The sequence below is a fragment of the Carassius carassius genome, chromosome 41 (assembly GCF_963082965.1).
Source record: "Carassius carassius chromosome 41, fCarCar2.1, whole genome shotgun sequence".
Taxonomy (NCBI): domain Eukaryota; kingdom Metazoa; phylum Chordata; class Actinopteri; order Cypriniformes; family Cyprinidae; genus Carassius; species Carassius carassius.
This window is the reverse complement of record NC_081795.1, coordinates 11,374,315-11,393,248: the sequence shown is the minus strand read 5'-3', so window position 1 is coordinate 11,393,248 and position 18,934 is coordinate 11,374,315. Positions and strand designations below refer to the sequence as shown.

Here is an 18,934-nt window from a genome sequence, read left to right as displayed (position 1 = left end):
CTTCCCCTGGGGATGCTGCTGGCTGCTGCAATACCTCCCTGTGTTTTTGCGAGCCTTTTAAAACATTTTATACCATAAACAAGTATAACTTATGCTATTTTTGTATTATTTTAGTACTTAGACAAATAGTCAAAGATTGAAGTGGTCAGAAGGAGGATACAGAGAGAGAGAGAGTAGCCCATATGTTTTGCTAAGGAATAAAAAAGGATATCTGGGGAAATGACATGAGATTTGAACACCTATTATTATATAGCTCTAAATAGTGATATCTCATTAATTAAACTAGGGGACAGTGAGATTTATCTATGTGCTGTTCCTCATTTAATCATAGTTAATTAGACTTTCAGTGTTGTCCCCACTCGATGACAAGCCTGGTGCTGGGAAACTGTAGACAAGTAAGTAAGTAAGTAAGCTTTATTTCTATAGCACTTTTCACAGACAATGGAGTCACAAAGTGCTTCACAGAGTTAAAAATATACACATAACATAAATGCACATACAATACAAAATTACACATATACAGTATATGTGCCACAATAAAAAAAAGAAAACATAAAACTAGTTAAAAGCTTGTCTAAAAAGATGTGTCTTTAGGTGCTTTTTAAAAATTTCTACAGAGTCCAAAGCTCTCAAGTCTAATGGAAGAGCGTTCCAGAGCCTTGGAGCCACCACGCAAAAAGCGCGGTCACCTCTCGTTTTTAAACGTGTTCTAGGAACAGTTAAAAGATCTTGACCCGAAGACCTCAAAGAACGGCCTGAAGTGTAGGCATGAAGTATATCCTGGATATACGCCGGAGCTTGATTATGCAAGGCTCTAAAAGTAATGGTTAAAATTTTAAATTGCACTCTAAAACTAACTGGAAGCCAGTGAAGAGCCTTGAGTATAGGTTTAATGTGAGATCTTCTTTTGGTCTTTGTTAAAAGTCTAGCAGCAGCATTCTGAACTACTTGCAATTTGTCCATGGAGGAATTGTTTAAACAAGTGTACAATACATTGCAGTAGTCAAGACGAGATGAAATAAAAGCATGAACAAGCATCTCCATCTCATTATTAGAAACTACAGATCTGATTTTAGCGATATTCCTGAGATGGAAAAAACAGGAACGAACCACAGATTTAACATGACTGTTAAAACACATAGATCTATCAAAAATGACACCTAGGTTTCGCACAGCATTACATTCTGAGGGTGATAGAGCCCCAATGGCCAGTTTAATCTTGGGAAAAATGTTGTCAGGAGCAAAAATCAGCACCTCAGTTTTATCTTGGTTTAGCTGCAAAAAATTGTCTGCCATCCAATTGTTGATGGAGGCTAGGCAGTTATGCAACAAGGACAGTTTGTCTAGTCTATCAGAGTTAAAAGAAAAATATAATTGAATATCATCTGCATAGCAGTGATATGATATTTCTCCAAAGCTACTAATAATCTTCCCAAGAGGAAGCATATACAGGCTGAACAACAGAGGGCCAAGCACAGACCCTTGGGGCACACCACAGGACAAAGGAGCAGAATCTGACATATATTTCCCTACGGACACCGAAAAACTCCTGTCGGAGAGATAGGAGGAAAACCAGTCCAGAGCTGACCCAGTAATTCCCACAGTTTTTTTCAGTCTATCTATCAGAGTGCAGTGATCGACAGTGTCAAACGCTGCACTGAGGTCTAAGAGAACCAGCACAGAGCATTTACCCCCATCAGCAGCCATCAAAATATCATTTGAGACCCTAAGAAGGGCTGTTTCAGTTGAGTGTTTTTTTCGAAACCCAGACTGAAATTTGTCAAAGATATTGTGCGCATTTAAAACATTATTCAGCTGGTTCGCCACAACCTTTTCTAAAATTTTAGAAATAAATGGCAATTTGGAAATAGGCCTATAATTTTTAAAAGTAGCTGCATCAAGATTGTTCTTTTTCAAGATAGGCTGAACAACAGCATGTTTAAAACAATTAGGTACCTTGCCCAATTGAAGAGACAAATTTAAAATTGAGACCAAACATGGGCCAAGATGATTCATGGATTTTAAAAACAGAGATGCGGGTAAGATATCTACCGGGCTTTGTGAAGGTCTCATCGTGCCCACTAATTTAATTATTTCTTTCAGCGTAATGGGGCAGAAAGAGTCCAGTATTGAAGGTCTTTGATAATCAGTTAGACCTATATGATGGTTTGCTGATGGAACCAAGCTTGCTCTGACAGCTCTAACCTTATCCACAAAGTGAGACAAAAAGTGGTTGCAGTCACCATTTGAAAACACAGGGACAATACATGAGCCAGGAGAAACAATATTATTAATAGTTTCAAAAAGAGCCTTAGGTTTTTTCTTACATGCAGATATCAAATTAGTAAAATAAGAGGCTCTAGCCTCTTTAATCATTTCATGCAAGTTAATAAAAAGATCTTTAAGATACACGCGATGGACTTGTAGCTGAGTCGCTTTCCATAAGCGCTCGGTTTTCCGGCAAACACGTCTTAAACTACGAATGGCTTCATTCATCCACGGTGATGTATTAACGGCTGCTATTTCTCTAGTTTTAAAAGGTGCCACTTTGTCCAACAGCAGGGTACAGTGATCATTAAAAGCCTGTGCACAGGTGTCTACATCGGTTGAAATAAGAACAGAGCTTGAATCAAAAGCGGCAGAAAATTTCTCAATAGTACGCTGAGTGATCAATCGTGAGCAGGTCTCTCGTTTAACAGGGAGAGGATCCTCATCACAAACAAGTTCAAATAAAATGCATTTGTGGTCACTAACAAATACATCTTCAATACTGATGTTATTAATATTAACGCCATGAGAAAAGACAAGATCGAGCGTATGCCCTTTGCTGTGCGTAGGGCCAGAGACATGCTGAATGAAATTAAACGATTCAGTAATATTTACAAATTCAGACGCAGTTTTACACAAAGGATCATCTACATGTATATTAAAATCGCCAGCAATAATCACTCTGTCAAGCTTAATAACAGATGATAGGAAGTCAGAAAACTCAGTAAGAAAAGTAGACACTGGTCCAGGTGGCCGGTAAACCACGATGCAGTAAACTGAATTAGAGCGACCAACCTTAGTCATCTGTAGTTCAAACGAAGAGTACGCGTCAGCTCTCATTGACTGGCAGATAAAACGCTTTTTAAAAACCACAGCAAGGCCTCCACCCCGACCAGTGAGTCTTGGCGAGCTAATAAATTCACAGTCCATCGGGCAAAGCTCATTCAGGTGATAATATTCCATATCCCGTTGCCAAGTCTCCGTAAGCAACAAGAAGTCCATGGCTTTGGACGTAAATAAATCGCTGAGTAGGAGAGATTTGTTTGCAATTGAACGCGCATTTATAAGGCCCATCCTGAGCGGTGCAGGAACAACCGAAGCAGTACAACAGGCTCGCGTCAGCGACCTCAGATGCTCCAAGCACACACCGCGTCCAGATGCGACGTCGAAACTTCTCCGGCACCCTGGAACCAGAACCACAGGGACACCAGGGAAAACCGAAAGAAGGCATGAAGGTCTGGAGTCATAGTTGAAAATCCTCAATTTGAAAAGTTTTTTCAAATGAGTCTGTCTCCCTGCCCTTTTTCCTCGCTTTCTCCTCCGTTTAATTGTAGATCGTATTAGGCCCTCTCCATGTCGCGTGCAGTCAGATCCAGTCGGACGCGCGAATGGGGCTGCGTCAATACCATTCCAGATAACGTTATATCCATTATATCCGTTGCTGCGCTCCACCAAGGAAGATCGGATTAGCAGCAGTGTTTGGCGATCATACACCCATGCAGTAGACACAACAAAAGCACAAGGGAATCCCCTTAAAATAATATCTAATGATGTAATGACATTGATCTAGTCTGTTCCTCAACTGATGTAATTGTGGTGGTCATGAAATTATAAAATTAAAAATTAAATAATAAAAATGCTAAATTTATTTAGAATTTTCTAGAAAAACAACCATAACCGGTTTTCGGTTTTCAGTCAATATGAAATGGCAATAACAATCTTTAAGTAATATTTGGCGATCAAGAAATCCAGGAGAGCTCAAATAATTTGTTTTAATTACTAAGTTAAAATATCTATTAATAAATATTTAATATTTATGAACATGATACATTTTTATATTTTAGGACTGTTTGCTGTCAGTGCATAGCGAGTGGAACATGTAGAGTTACCAGGAAGTTTATGTTTAGAGACACAAAATGCTACTGATGAATTAATTATTCATTATTCAATTATCCACCACAAGATAGCAACTGATTGAGGACTATTTTATTTGATGATTTGGCAAAACTACAATCATTATATGGTAAAGTTAAATCTTAGATTATAATGTAGAACACATGAAGAAAAGCAGCTGACAAAACATCACAGAAGTAAAAACTTTTATCTTTCTCCCACATCATCATTGTTGCACTTCTCTTGAAAATGTTGCAACTGTATGATTAAGACTCATTGACTGGTGTTGAGTTTTCTGCTGTTGTTTGAGCTGGAGTCATATGTTCTGAAGATACAAGATCTTGGTCTGCTTGTTCTGGACAGGTTAGCTCTGGAGTTGTATGTTCAGGTGATGGTTCTTCAGAAACAAATTGCTCCAGAAACATTTCTACTGCGTCTAACTGTTCTGGAGTAGCTTCTTCTGTGGTAGTTTGTACTGGAGTCACATTCTGAGTGAGTAGTTGATAGTTCTGGTTTCTCATGATCAGAACTCGATAGTGCAGTAGATGTTTCTTCTTGTGAAACAATGTCTTGTGTAACTTCTTGTGCTGAAGTTATTAGCTCTAAAGATGTTTGCGTTGAACTTGCTTGTTCTTCACCTGTTTGCTGTTCAGCTGTGCTTCCTCTGGACTCTGTTCTCCTTGAGTTGTTTCTTGGAGATGTTTGCTCTGGGATCTCTTGATCTGGACTCTCCAGCTCTAGAGACTCTTGCTCTCTTGCCATTTTGTGAACATGCCCTTGTATTTCAGTCTGTCCTCCTCAATTTGAGAACTGCAAGCTCTTTATTGGTTGTCTTTTTCATGCCTGGGTCCAGATCCAGGACTCTCATGAAATCATCTCTGGCCTCAGCTTCATTCCACACCTCCATGTGGGCTGTTCCATGCAGATAGAAGGCTTTCATTGCCCCTGCAAATACAAAGAATGCTTTCAACTGATGCATTTGACATCAGGAAACACATCTTCTTGCTATAAGGCCAATTCACACCGCATCAACAGACACAGACCAACGGCGATATCAGTTCTTCTCAGGCATTCCAAGACCTGACAAACATAGATTCAACATGAGCAATGGGTAAAAACTAGTGCCAGCAGACATCAGGCATCATTCAGAGCCCAGGACTCTCTGTCATACTCACTGGGCTGCTGTACCTGGACCCATTATTGATTACTGTAGTAAGTTTCACACATAAAATTAATTTCCAGTTAATGTCACTGCTTAAACAGGTTTGAAATGATCTCATAGCTCTACCTAGTGGTTATTTTGTGTACTGCACTTGTGAATTAAATCACCATAGTCAGAGGTCTGGCATAGAAGGCCATAAGTTGAGTAATGTATTCCACTAAATATAATATTGCAGATAATTAAAAAGCGATGAAAGGTTACAACTGGGGCATATATAGGAAGTATATTATTAAAGAAGACAAAGTCCTGCAGGCTGCCGTATCTTGAAAAGAATAATTAAATTCAAAGAATATTTGTTAGCACTAAAGCTTTTTGATCTTTCTAAATTCCTGGGGAATGTAGGATGTAAAATAAAATAAAAAAATTTAGGAAGTAGTAGAATAAAATTCATGGAAATTCTTATAATTGTTTTAATTTAAGTGACTTAATAATAATTAGTATTCAATAAAATTATTATTATTGATTTTTGTGTCTTTGAATTTCAGCTTGATAGATTCCATTTACTTTAGATCCAATTCAGTGTCCGATGAGTCTGGACGATTCAGTTTAATAATTACAATGTTTGTAGTTTGTGGTACTGACTAGTGAGAATGGGAAGGACCACATGGAAAATCACATTATACTTACAATGACGTCACACCAGAACTCAGCCACCTCCCCTATGTGCATGGACATGAGCAAAATCTCCCAGACATCCAGATTATGGGCATATCTGCCTTCTTACTGTCATCTATCACTGTACGCTCATCATTGCAGAGTGCAGAAATGGAACGTCACCTGAAAGGAACATGGAAGAGTTTGAAAGCTTTAGCCCCATATTTTTTTTTATTTTGGGTAAAACTGCTGTTAAATCCAAAAAACACAACAACAAAAAACTAATACTCAGCACTAAAAATCTCTATATACCTCATGAGTCCTTGTAGTTTTTTCTTATTTGAAGCCATACACTCCCTACAAGTGACGCAAAAAACTTCCTATGACATCAAAGAGACAAGAAAACTACTTTGTCTACTGTGAAATTGAATATATAATTCCATAAAAGCAACCTATTACGTGTGTAATGAAAAAAGACGTGATCCCTAGATTCAGTTAGGCAAACATTGAAATGACTCACATCCTGGAACAGTTTCTACAGTTTTAGATGGAATGACACTCCTACAATATACATGTATAAAATATGACTGTAAAGCTGTACCTTAGTTCCTGTGACAAATTTAGACTTCTAACCGGTCCCTCCATGCAAGATGGTTTTCTTGATCCCTTCAACACCCATCATCAAGCTGCCCTCCATGATGTCTGTGCTGTATTTGTGTGACTGAAGAGGTGTAAAGACTGACTGGATCTGGAGGCTGGTATAACAGGATGAGGGCCAGCAGACCTAACCTTCTCATCCACAGAAGGGCTTTCCTCAGCATTTTCACACTGCATCCACAACCAGAAGAGCCTAGAACCTTCTGGACAAAGCTGAGGTTCTTCAGCCACCTACTGTTCATCCCAACTTGGTGGTCCATAGGATATCTGAAAGAATGGATATGATGTAGAGCATGGTATGGACTCAACGACCCCATCACACACATGTGGCCAACAGCTGGTTCTCAACGACGTGTTTCAGCCCTGCCGGTGCCGAGCCCCTGCTGAGACAAAAGTTTGGAACAACCAGTCTGCATTATGCCTTTTGTAAGACGGTCCTGGATTAGACACTAAATTACATGCAATTATGTTTTTTACAAGCTGTGTCTGAACACTGTGTACCAGCCAATCACATATCTGAACCCCTGTTAGATTCTGTGATATTAGTAAGCAGTGGATTCGCTGGACAAAACAATCAGGATGGGTCTAAATGTAAAACTGTACATTCAAAAGTGAAAAACACATTTTGTGGTCAACACAGGGTGCTTATCTGCCATCAATAAGATCTGTTAAAAAGGTTACACATTCTGTAGCCATCTGATATATACTGGCCGTGACAGAGTTCTTACAGATGCTTGAGTGCAAGTTAAGAGTTTATTGTACATTTCCTGTAACAATAATAGAATATACTAAAGTTTACATTCCTGAATTCACGTGGTCAACGCTGTTGTTTTGCTTTTCTGTTTTATAATTGGATGCTGCCATCCAAGTCTATTTAAAACCGTGTAGCGCCCTCTGCTGGCCACAATCTGTACTTTGAGATCTTTTTTGGCTCTTAATTTAGGACTCAAAATGTCACTATCTCTGTCCATGTCTGTTCCTTATATCAAAATAAATAATGTTTAAGTAAATGCTTAATTATTGTGTATGTTTAGTTAAAAAGCAGTAATGAATGTATATAGTATTCCATAAGGCTCTGTAGTTGTACAGTAGCTAAACTATCTGATAACATCTCACATAAGTAATAAGATTTCCTAACCAGACAGGGTTCCAGAAGTACTAGATAGAGTCTGTAATTATTTTATATATATTTTTTTCTCTTATGTTTATCAAGGCTGTGTTTGTTTGCTAAAAAAACAGTCATTACTGTGAAATATTTACTATTAATTATTATTATTAATAATGTAAAAAAAATTGTGCTGTTCAATTTTTTCGTGGAACTATGATACTTTATTCAGGGATTATGTAAGGAATAGAAAGTTCAAAAGAACAAATATATATATATACAACCCGAATTCCGGAAAAGTTGGGACGTTTTTTAAATTTTAATAAAATGAAAACTAAAGGAATTTCAAATCACATGAGCCAATATTTTATTCACAATAGAACATAGATAACGTAGCAAATGTTTAAACTGAGAAATTTTACACTTTTATCCACTTAATTAGCTCATTTAAAATTTAATGCCTGCTACAGGTCTCAAAAAAGTTGGCACGGGGGCAACAAATGGCTAAAAAAGCAAGCAGTTTTGAAAAGATTCAGCTGGGAGAACATCTAGTGATTAATTAAGTTAATTGATATCAGGTCTGTAACATGATTAGCTATAAAAGCTTTGTCTTAGAGAAGCAGAGTCTCTCAGAAGTAAAGATGGGCAGAGGCTCTCCAATCTGTGAAAGACTGCGTAAAAAAATTGTGGAAAACTTTAAAAACAATGTTCCTCAACGTCAAATTGCAAAGGCTTTGCAAATCTCATCATCTACAGTGCATAACATCATCAAAAGATTCAGAGAAACTGGAGAAATCTCTGTGCGTAAGGGACAAGGCCGGACACCTTTATTGGATGCCCGTGGTCTTCGGGCTCTCAGACGACACTGCATCACTCATCGGCATGATTGTGTCAATGACATTACTAAATGGGCCCAGGAATACTTTCAGAAACCACTGTCGGTAAACACAATCCGCCGAGCCATCAGCAGATGCCAACTAAAGCTCTATCATGCAAAAAGGAAGCCATATGTGAACATGGTCCAGAAGCGCCGTCGTGTCCTGTGGGCCAAGGCTCATTTAAAATGGACTATTTCAAAGTGGAATAGTGTTTTATGGTCAGACGAGTCCAAATTTGACATTCTTGTTGGAAATCACGGACGCCGTGTCCTCCGGGCTAAAGAGGAGGGAGACCTTCCAGCATGTTATCAGCGTTCAGTTCAAAAGCCAGCATCTCTGATGGTATGGGGGTGCATAAGTGCATACGGTATGGGCAGCTTGCATGTTTTGGAAGGCTCTGTGAATGCAGAAAGGTATATAAAGGTTTTAGAGCAACATATGCTTCCCTCCAAACAACGTCTATTTCAGGGAAGGCCTTGTTTATTTCAGCAGGACAATGCAAAACCACATACTGCAGCTATAACAACAGCATGGCTTCGTCGTAGAAGAGTCTGGGTGCTAACCTGGCCTGCCTGCAGTCCAGATCTTTCACCTATAGAGAACATTTGGCGCATCATTAAACGAAAAATACGTCAAAGACGACCACGAACTCTTCAGCAGCTGGAAATCTATATAAGGCAAGAATGGGACCAAATTCCAACAGCAAAACTCCAGCAACTCATAGCCTCAATGCCCAGACGTCTTTAAACTGTTTTGAAAAGAAAAGGAGATGCTACACCATGGTAAACATGCCCCGTCCCAACTATTTTGAGACCTGTAGCAGAAATCAAAATTGAAATGAGCTCATTTTGTGCATAAAATTGTAAACTTTCTCAGTTTAAACATTTGCTATGTTATCTATGTTCTATTGTGAATAAAATATTGGCTCATGTGATTTGAAAGTCTTTTAGTTTTCATTTTATTAAAATCTAAAAAACGTCCCAACTTTTCCGGAATTTGGGTTGTAGTAAATGTAAGTTTTTGTTAAAAAAAGTTTTACTATCACTTTTAATCAATTTAATGCATCCTTGCTGAATTAAATTTTGAATTATTATTTTTTTCTTCTTCTTACTGAAAGCAAAAGTTTTTAATAGTAATCTGTGTCTGGTTCTAGACATGTCTGAGGACATTTCTGAATGCTCTTCATAATCAAAGATGGAAATTGTAATTTTCGTCTCTCAAAAAGCTGAATTATCAGGATGTTGCCATGGGTACAGGCCAGAATCTAGCATAAAAGCATTATGGTGTTGTTTGTTTTCCTGAAAGTGGTATGTTCAATTTAATCTAAATGTCCTTGACAGCATCTATTAAAGTTTAGCTGTTTATGAAAATGTTGTATTTTCCATTCGCTTCACTCTTCTGTGGTGTTTTATGATTTATGACATTTGGTGTTTTCCATACAACTTTTTTAACTTACAGCCTGTGGCAGAACAGAAAATATGCCATAATTTGGAGGTTTTTAAGTTGACCTCAATCAAGGCAAATCATCCATCAACATTTAATTATTATTATTTAATTTTGTTTTTGCTATTAAAAACTACTACTACTACTACGAAAATAATACTAAAATAAATTTTTCGATGTTGAAACTGAAATGGACATTAGATAACTATTATATATATATATATTTGTATCGTTATTTATGGCTAAAATGTACATGTTAAAGTAACTTTCATTAAAGAACAATTACATTTATGTTTTAAAAATTAAAAAGGCTAAGATCAGTTGATTTCTCAAGCTCTTCATTGCTGTTTAAAGAATCCTGCAGTGGAGCGGATGCTGTGCGATGGCTGTAAGTGGGTCTTATCTGTGCAGCTCTGTGATTGCTCACCTGCCATAGACGCAGAAGGACATAAATTATGCTGTAAGTGAGGTTTGGTGTCAGAGTGAGTCATGGAGACTGCGTCAGTTCACCCACACATGCTGTGTTGTGCGTGTGCAGCCACGTGGAGAACGGCAGGTCCCTCATCAAAACAATTCTATGAACAAACGAAAACCTAAATATTGAAAATGTATCAGCAATCCGCTCATGTAACGTAACACTCACCGCTGGGCTCAGAATTAAGCTGTGATCCTGTATTCATAAAGAGATGAGGAGAGCACCCAGGAACAGACAGGTGACTGGTCTCTCAGCGTTAAGCCATGGTGATGTGTGTGTGTGTGTGTGTGTGTGTTACTCTCATCCAGACTTGTCATACTTGTCATAAATGACACACTGTGCTGACCTGACCTGACACTACATGAAACTGTAGGAAACATCCTGTGTTAGAAGAGGAAGTGGTATCTGAGACACCATTCCCATTCAGGGAGCCCATTTTCTGTGGCCTTTTCACACATCCTGTGCTCTGCTTTCAGCCAACAGGACATGTGTGTTAGGAACTCTTAGATAGATATATAGAATGACAGATAGAATATTAAAATGAAAGACAGACAGACAGACAGACAGACAGACAGACAGACAGACAGATAGACAGATAGATAGATAGATAGATAGATAGATAGATAGATAGATAGATAGATAGATCCCCAGAAGTGAAGTGATTGTGTGTAATACCTGTAAGCTCCAGCAGGAGGGTGTCTGTTTGTTCCAGTTGATCAGAGTTACCTGGTCCTGCAAAACAGACTCACCTGTAAAACCGAACACTGCTCTATTCCTTATACACTATCCAAACCTTGTGCCCATACGTGTCTTTAAAAAAAGTGTCAGTGATCTACCAATCAGGATCCCATGACTTAAAAATAAAGGCCTATATCCAAAGATGAAGGTGGTGGTAGCCTAAAACCACCAAGATTTCCGAAATAAGGATGACTGGAGAGTATTTTGGGATCACAAACCTAATCTGTGACTATTGCGCCCTTGAGCAACTCATTTAACCCCAGAATGCCTCTCTAAATATTATTCCATCTGTCACTAAACAGGAACTCACTTAAAAGTCAATTTTATGCGATCATATATGCAAGAAAACTTGATATGCGACTAATCTGAGTTCCCTAATATAATACTGTAAGATACAAACTTCTGACAGGATGATGAATTCAGAGTTGACAGTGTCATCTTGGCTTTTGGTATCCAGGGCAACGAGTGGCCCAATATCTCCCCACTGGAGCCTCATGTACCTTCCCTTTGACCTTTAGATACATACCACCGCGCATAGCAGGCAGTACAAAGGGCACATGAGCGCACACCGAGTGCCTGCTGACACAGCCACCTTCCCATCATCATGTGGGATGTGCTATTCTATAAGCTCCGTTACTCAGGGAAACCAGCTGACTAGGATATTCTGGGATGGCCATAGAATCAGACAGTCCAACTCTCAACCCTAAATGCTCTTTAACCTCTTCGGACTTTAGAGACCTGCATCTATAACAGACAGCACAGACAATCCACGGGCCAAAGCATTATCGCTAAAGAGTCTGGTCATAATACTCTCTAAGCACAGCATTACTTAACACACAGACAGGTCACACTCCTCTGTACTGCCAAAACACCCACATTGATCTGTGCACAGGTGTCATTTTGCAGGGTGGCATATACTAGCTGTTGTTCTCTGCTAAATATGAGATTTAAAAAGATACATCCACATTTTTATCAAAAGAGGTCAAAAGCCTTACAAGAACCAATTGACTGACATCAAACCTGTTATAATGCTTCCTACAGCCATTGCAAGTGCAGGAACAGTGTGTCATGGTGAAGTGGATGATAATCGGTGAATAACAAATTGTTTACTCAAATAGCCATTCAAACTGCTGCATTGTGAAGCTTTGTTTACCATCCGCCATTTTCTCCGTCAAGAGCTCTGTCCCAATTCAGAAGCCTTCGAATGCATGCTTCATTTTCCAGACAACAAAAGATACAACTAATGGATTCTTTGTGGCCCAGACTATCCTGAGATCCATTGCGCCAATGATGACAGGACATGTTGAGAGAAAATGACGGATTACACTTTTATATATATATGAATTGGATTTAAAGCTGCAGTCCATAGGTTTTGCCTCTTTGTCGCCATCTCTGTTTGAAAACCTGCAATTGCAGCTGATTGCGGAATTATCTTCCTTGCGTGGGTTGTGTGCCGGCACAGCTCCAGCACGGATAAATTGTGCTCTGTTTTGAGGAGTATGTGTGGCAGTCAGTCACTGCACCGGTGTGGATATTTACCATACTTCACAATCACAGATCCAAGTCTATGTCTTTGAATATATGATTCTAATAATAAATTTATCCTGATATAAGAAGTAAGTCTGAACAAGTAAGTATGGCAAGTCTGCCATGTTTGTTCTTACCAACTGAGGGAAAAAACAATGCAATAAATTGCGTTACCATTGGTGATTTAATCTAAAGATCGGTTAGATCATATCATATCAAACCATACAAATTATTATTATTGTTATACTTTATTCTCAATTTAATAATGTTTTACCACATCATCTTTGCATGACTATGAGTATACATGTTAGCATGAAGATTTTAATTTATGTACGGTCTAATCTCTAATTGTCACACAATTCGAATTTCATATTAAGAAATTCTTTTAACCCAAAAAACAAATTATACTCCCTTCGAGCTGGTTGTCTTTAAAATACATATCTTGTGTACTCCAAGGGTATCTGTAATCAGATGCAAGTTTAAAACTGGTTTCATAACCACATAATCCTTTCTGGATTACAATCGGCCATCAAAATGATATAAACGATCCGCCACCTGCAGAATCCTCACATGCCATTAAAAAACATTATTGTAAGATAATCATTGTGAATCGGGTAAAGAAAGGTGATAGTTTTTGAACACTAGCTGGTTATGTACTTGCTCAAATATTGATTTCGGATTATTTTTTACCAATAAAAGTACAGACTACAGCTTTAAACTTAGTCGAATATCTAACAAATGTAGAAAAAACCTGAAACAAAAAACAACAACACAAAACTTTAAAGCTGTTTAAATGTTGACTTAAATCTTACTAAGATTTGATTTTATAGTTTGGTTCTACCATTGCAGGCTTCGAAGGATGCAGCCTCTATATTTGGACACAGCTAAGATTTCCTTAACTGTTGCACAAACTGTCCTTTTTTGGCAAATCTCTTTATGGTAAAGAAGTGTTGTTGTGACATGTAATTTGAATTCTTGATAAAGTATGATCAACTTCCACTGTTAATGTGAAAAAAAGCCAAAACAATAGGAACAAAAATATAGTGTCAGATATGCATTTCCTGCTTTCATTTTCAATGAAACCAAAACCATGTACTGCATGGTACTGTTGCAGTGTAATATCATACATACATACATACATATATATATATATATATATATATATATATATATATATATATATATATATGTTTTACAAAGTGTGTTTCAGTTAAGTCCTACAGGAGCATCTTTGAAGCCCTCTTAAAATACTGGATTCAAGAGAGCAGGCCAGCAAATCCTCTTCACATAAATCTCATTTAATGTGTCCGGCCTCAAAACCTGAACTTTGTAACCGCACAGATATTCCATCATAAACCCCACCTCACTGGCGCACGCCGCTCGCCCAGGCCTTTGACATTTGGTCACATGAGTGATGCAGCTGTCGTTAAACGTGCTGCTAGTGTGACGCTGGAGAAGCAGATCTCTCGGGGTAGTGCGCAGTGTGTGGTTTTCTCGGGTCCTGCAGGTCGGCCGGAGCGGAGTCAGAGCCAGACACGTGTTGGGAAGCCAAAGACAGAGACGGCCAGCCGCAGGGCTAAGCCAAAGCTGGGATGCATTATCACATTCCTCCATGCAGAGAACCAGAGCAAAAGGTCCACTAAATAGTCCGCTCGCAAGAATGCAGGCAGCAGGGAAGTTGTGAAAAAACACATCTTCTTTGTTTATGTAGCAATGTTTCTAAGGAATTTGAGTCATGTGATTCTGGAGTAATCGCAACACATCAACTCCACATTAAGATCCCCTGAATTTAAAACAAATAGGTGGACAACTCAGTTTAATGATATAATATCAAATTCAACCCCATTGTTGCTTAACCACATGAAGGTGTGGCAGAAAATGTTCTTGGGAATAATCAGAGGTCAGGACCAGGATTAGTTCAGTTTCTCAAAGAGTTATGCCTCATACTGAACATTCCTGTGCCCCAGTGGCTATGTTCCTGTCAGGTAAGTTTCACAGGTGAACAAAGGCACGTATACTTGTCATGGTTCACAGAAATGGCTATAAATAACATCAAAATAAGGACAGGTGAGGACCTCAGAGAGCTTGTACTAACATATTAGAATGCAGACCCACCCAAAACGCACTCACTGACCTCCCCTGAATCAAACTCAAACCTCTCCCCTGGAAAAATGGGTCAATTAGCCACAAGAAAGAGAAAAAGCATGAGAGAGTTTGAGGGAGTGTGCATGTGGGAATGCCAGAGAGTTTTAAAAAATGAAGAAAACAAGCTTTGTTGTAATCTATTATTAAAAAGCTGCTCTGGTTATAGAAAAATCTAACATGCATTTACATACAACAGTTTCTTCAAATATGCAGGGCTCGTTTTGGCTCTAAAACTTGGATGTATGATGGTATTTGCCACAGTTAGCTAACATCATAGCCCACTATACAACAGTCCTTGAATTTGTCATTTCCAGTTTCGACCTTTAATCTGATTGGCTGAGCTGTCTGTGTGTTCCAGGCAGATTGTCAGCATATACATTAATGGTAGAGATTTTACTTGATCATTTCTGCAGGTTACATTGTTAAGCCAGTAGGTGGTGACAAGTGACTTTATGCATGAGTCATTGAATCATTCATTCAACAGATATGTTTAAAAACACTGATTAATTCACTTTACTATCCCATGAGTCCATGGGTATGGAGGGATTATTTGGTCAGATTATAAACTAAAAGTCTAAAACTAAAAGTCTTAAACCAAAACTAAAAATCTAAATTTGAAACTTAAAGTCCAAGTAGAAAATTAATTTGGTATTTAGGATTGGACATTTGGTATTTAGGATCGGGCATTTTGTATTTAGGGGTTGGGCATTTGGTCATTTCGCCATTTAGGATTTTGGATTGGGCATTTGGTATTTAGGATTGGGCATTTAATCATTTAGCCATTTAGGATTGAGGATTGGGGATTTAGGATTGGGCATTTGAAGATTGAGGATTGGGCATTTGAGGATTGAGGATTGAGGAGTGTATGCAAATTAGGAGGCGTGGCCCAAATACTGGAGGCTGGGTTTGAAACGGCTGGTGCAGAGGCACCTTATGGACAGCAGAGGGAGCTCCCAGTGCTAAGGAGCACACTGTAATGAAAGTAATGTAATTGTAATGTAATTCTGTTTCTGTAATGAAACAGAGCGAGTAAGTGGCTTGAGCGAGGACAGTGTGACAACTTCAATTTAATGACAGCTTTGTAACATTTGTGGCCTCAAACACAAAGTCACAAGTGAAAGGAGTGCTATCGGTCTGACGACGAGAAAGCAGCAGACAGTGCAGCAGGTATTATAAAATATATATAGGCTATATAGCAAAAAAAAAAAACAGAAACAAGACCATCTAGTGGAGTGTATCTACTAATGTCAGAGGGGTTAACCGCAGTTTAAAAAACAAAACAGCATGTCCCAATATAATAATACCCTCCTAAAGCATGTTAACAATATCAGCTTATATAACTAGTAGCTAATGTTAGCATCTTACCTGCTGCACTGTCTGCTGCTTTCTCGTCGTCAGACCGATAGCACTCCTTTCACTTGTGACTGTGTTTGAGGCCACAAATGTTACAAAGCTGTCATTAAATTGAAGTTGTCACACTGTCCTCGCTCAAGCCACTTACTCGCTCTGTTTCATAACAGAAACAGAATTACATTACAATTACATTACTTTCATTACAGTGTGCTCCTTAGCACTGGAAACTCCCTCTGCTGTCCATAAGGTGCCTCTGCACCAGCCGTTTCAAACCCAGCCTCCAGTATTTGGGCCACACCTCCTAATTTGCATACACTCCTCAATCCTCAGTCCTCAAATGCCCAATCCTCAATCTTCAACTGCCCAATCCTAAATCCCTAAATCCCCAATCCTCAATCCTAAATGGCTAAATGATGAAATGCCCAATCCTAAATACCAAATGCCCAATCCTAAATCCTAAATGGCTAAATGACCAAATGCCCAACCCCTAAATACAAAATGCCCTATCCTAAATACCAAATGTCCAATCCTAAATACCAAATTAATTTTCTACTTGGACTTTAAGTTTCAAATTTAGATTTTTAGTTTTGGTTTAAGACTTTTAGTTTTAGACTTTTAGTTTATAATCTGACCAAATAATCCCTCCATACATGGGAGATGTTTTGTGAAAGCCAATGAAGCAACGAAACTGAAGCTGGTAGGTCACATAATGACAACATGGTGAATAAAAAAATAAAATAATACAAAACACAATCATACAATATTTCATATACTTTTTAACTTTTGTAAAGTAAATCCTAACTCAAAAAAATAACTACTCAGAGAGTTTGTCAATTCATTCAAAATGCTGATTCATGTAGGAACACAAAACTACTGATGGGTGCTTTCGAAGCACTGCTTTGTGAGGCTTTGAAACTTTTGCAAATCATTTGTTTCAAAACAGTGGTTTGAAACTGCCAAAGTCATGTGATTTCAGTAAACAAGGCTTCTTTACGACAGAACTGTTTCAAAACATTTAGAAATTTCAATGGTTTGCTGTAGGGCGGGAGTGGGGTGGGGGGTCTCTGTAAACCAGTGGATCATGCGACTTCTTGTTCCAGGTCTTGGATCAGTTTTATTCATTTGTAAACATTTTTAATTAGACATTTGTGTAATTAAAAAGACAAGTAGTAGTAGTAGTATTAGTTGTCTTACTGGCCTGTTTAGACAAGCTGTTCATAAAACAAAAACAATCCTTGCAAATTAATAACAACAACAAATAAAAACATTCCAAAAAATTGCAATGGGTTTGTAAAAGCTGTTTTTATGCCTGTTTTGGCCTGAGGTTTTGTTGCATTTACAGTTCTTCTAAAGTTAATCATTTTGCGAAGCAATTGGTTCAATTGATTCAAAGCTTTGAAAAGGTTTGTTTCTCTTCACTGCACAAAACGTGTTGTCTTTATGAGTGAGTCATTGAATCATTTAATCAACCGATTCATTCTTAAACACTGACTCATTCATGAAAATCGCCTGTACCATGTGTTGCTTGTTGTCGCTTGTTAGGAACTATTTTGTTTAAAGGGGTCATATGTTGCTAAAAAGAACATTATTTTGTGTCTTTGGTGTAAAGAAATGGGTTTATGTGGTTTAAGTAAAAAAAAACACACATTATTTCCCACATACTCTACATTACTGTTTCTTCTGAATCACGTCGAGTCGATTTTTACAAAGCTCATCGTTCTGAAAAGCGAGGTGAGCTGTGATTGGCCAGCTATCCAGTGCATTGTGATTTGCCAAATACCTCAAGCCTGTGATGGAAATGTTATGCCCCTTACTATACTGTAATCAAGGGCGTAACTTTGGGTCTACCATTGGGGGGGTTAAACTCGCGGCATATTTATTAACTAATTTATTTGTTGAATAATTTTCTTGTGTAAAAGATAACATGCTAATTTGCATAATTTAATTATGCAATCCCCCCCAAAACGGGTGACTGTATTGGAGCAAACAGCAACTTAAAGGGTTAGTTCACCCAGATAGCAAAATTATGTCATTAATAACTTACCCTCATGTTGTTCCAAACCAGTAAGACCTCAGTTTATCTTTGGAACACAGTTTAAGATATTTTAGATTTAGTCCGAGAGCTCTCAGTCCCTCCATTGAAACTGTGTGTATGGTATACTGTCCATGTCCAGAAAGGTAAGAAAAACATCATCAAAGTAGTCCATGTGACATCAGAGGGTCAGTTAGAATATTTTGAAGCATCGAAAATACATTTTGGTCCAAAAATAGCAAAAACAACGACTTTATTCAGCATTGTCTTCTCTTCCGTGTCTGTTGTGTGAGAGAGTTCAAAACAAAGCAGCTGGATATCCGGTTCGCGAACGAATCATTTAGTTCAACAAATCGAACTGAATCGTTTTAAACGGTTCGCATCTCTAATACGCATTAATCCACAAATAACTTAAGCTGTTAACTTTTTTAATGTGAGTTCAAACAAACCAATATCCCGGGGTAATGCATGCACTCAAACAATACACTGACTGAACTGCTGTGAAGAGAGAACTGAAGATGAACACCGAGCCGAGCCAGATAACGAACAAAAGACTGACTCGTTCACGAGTCAAGAACCGGTTGCATCGGTTTTCGGATCACCA

The 18,934-nt window shown here is 38.3% G+C and overlaps 1 pseudogene; it reads right to left on the bottom strand.

Annotated features, from left to right (window-relative positions):
- Window positions 1-4,239: 4,239 nt before the first annotated feature.
- LOC132122715 (uncharacterized) lies at window positions 4,240-5,207 on the bottom strand (annotated as a pseudogene).
- Between the last annotated feature and the right edge of the window lie 13,727 nt (window positions 5,208-18,934).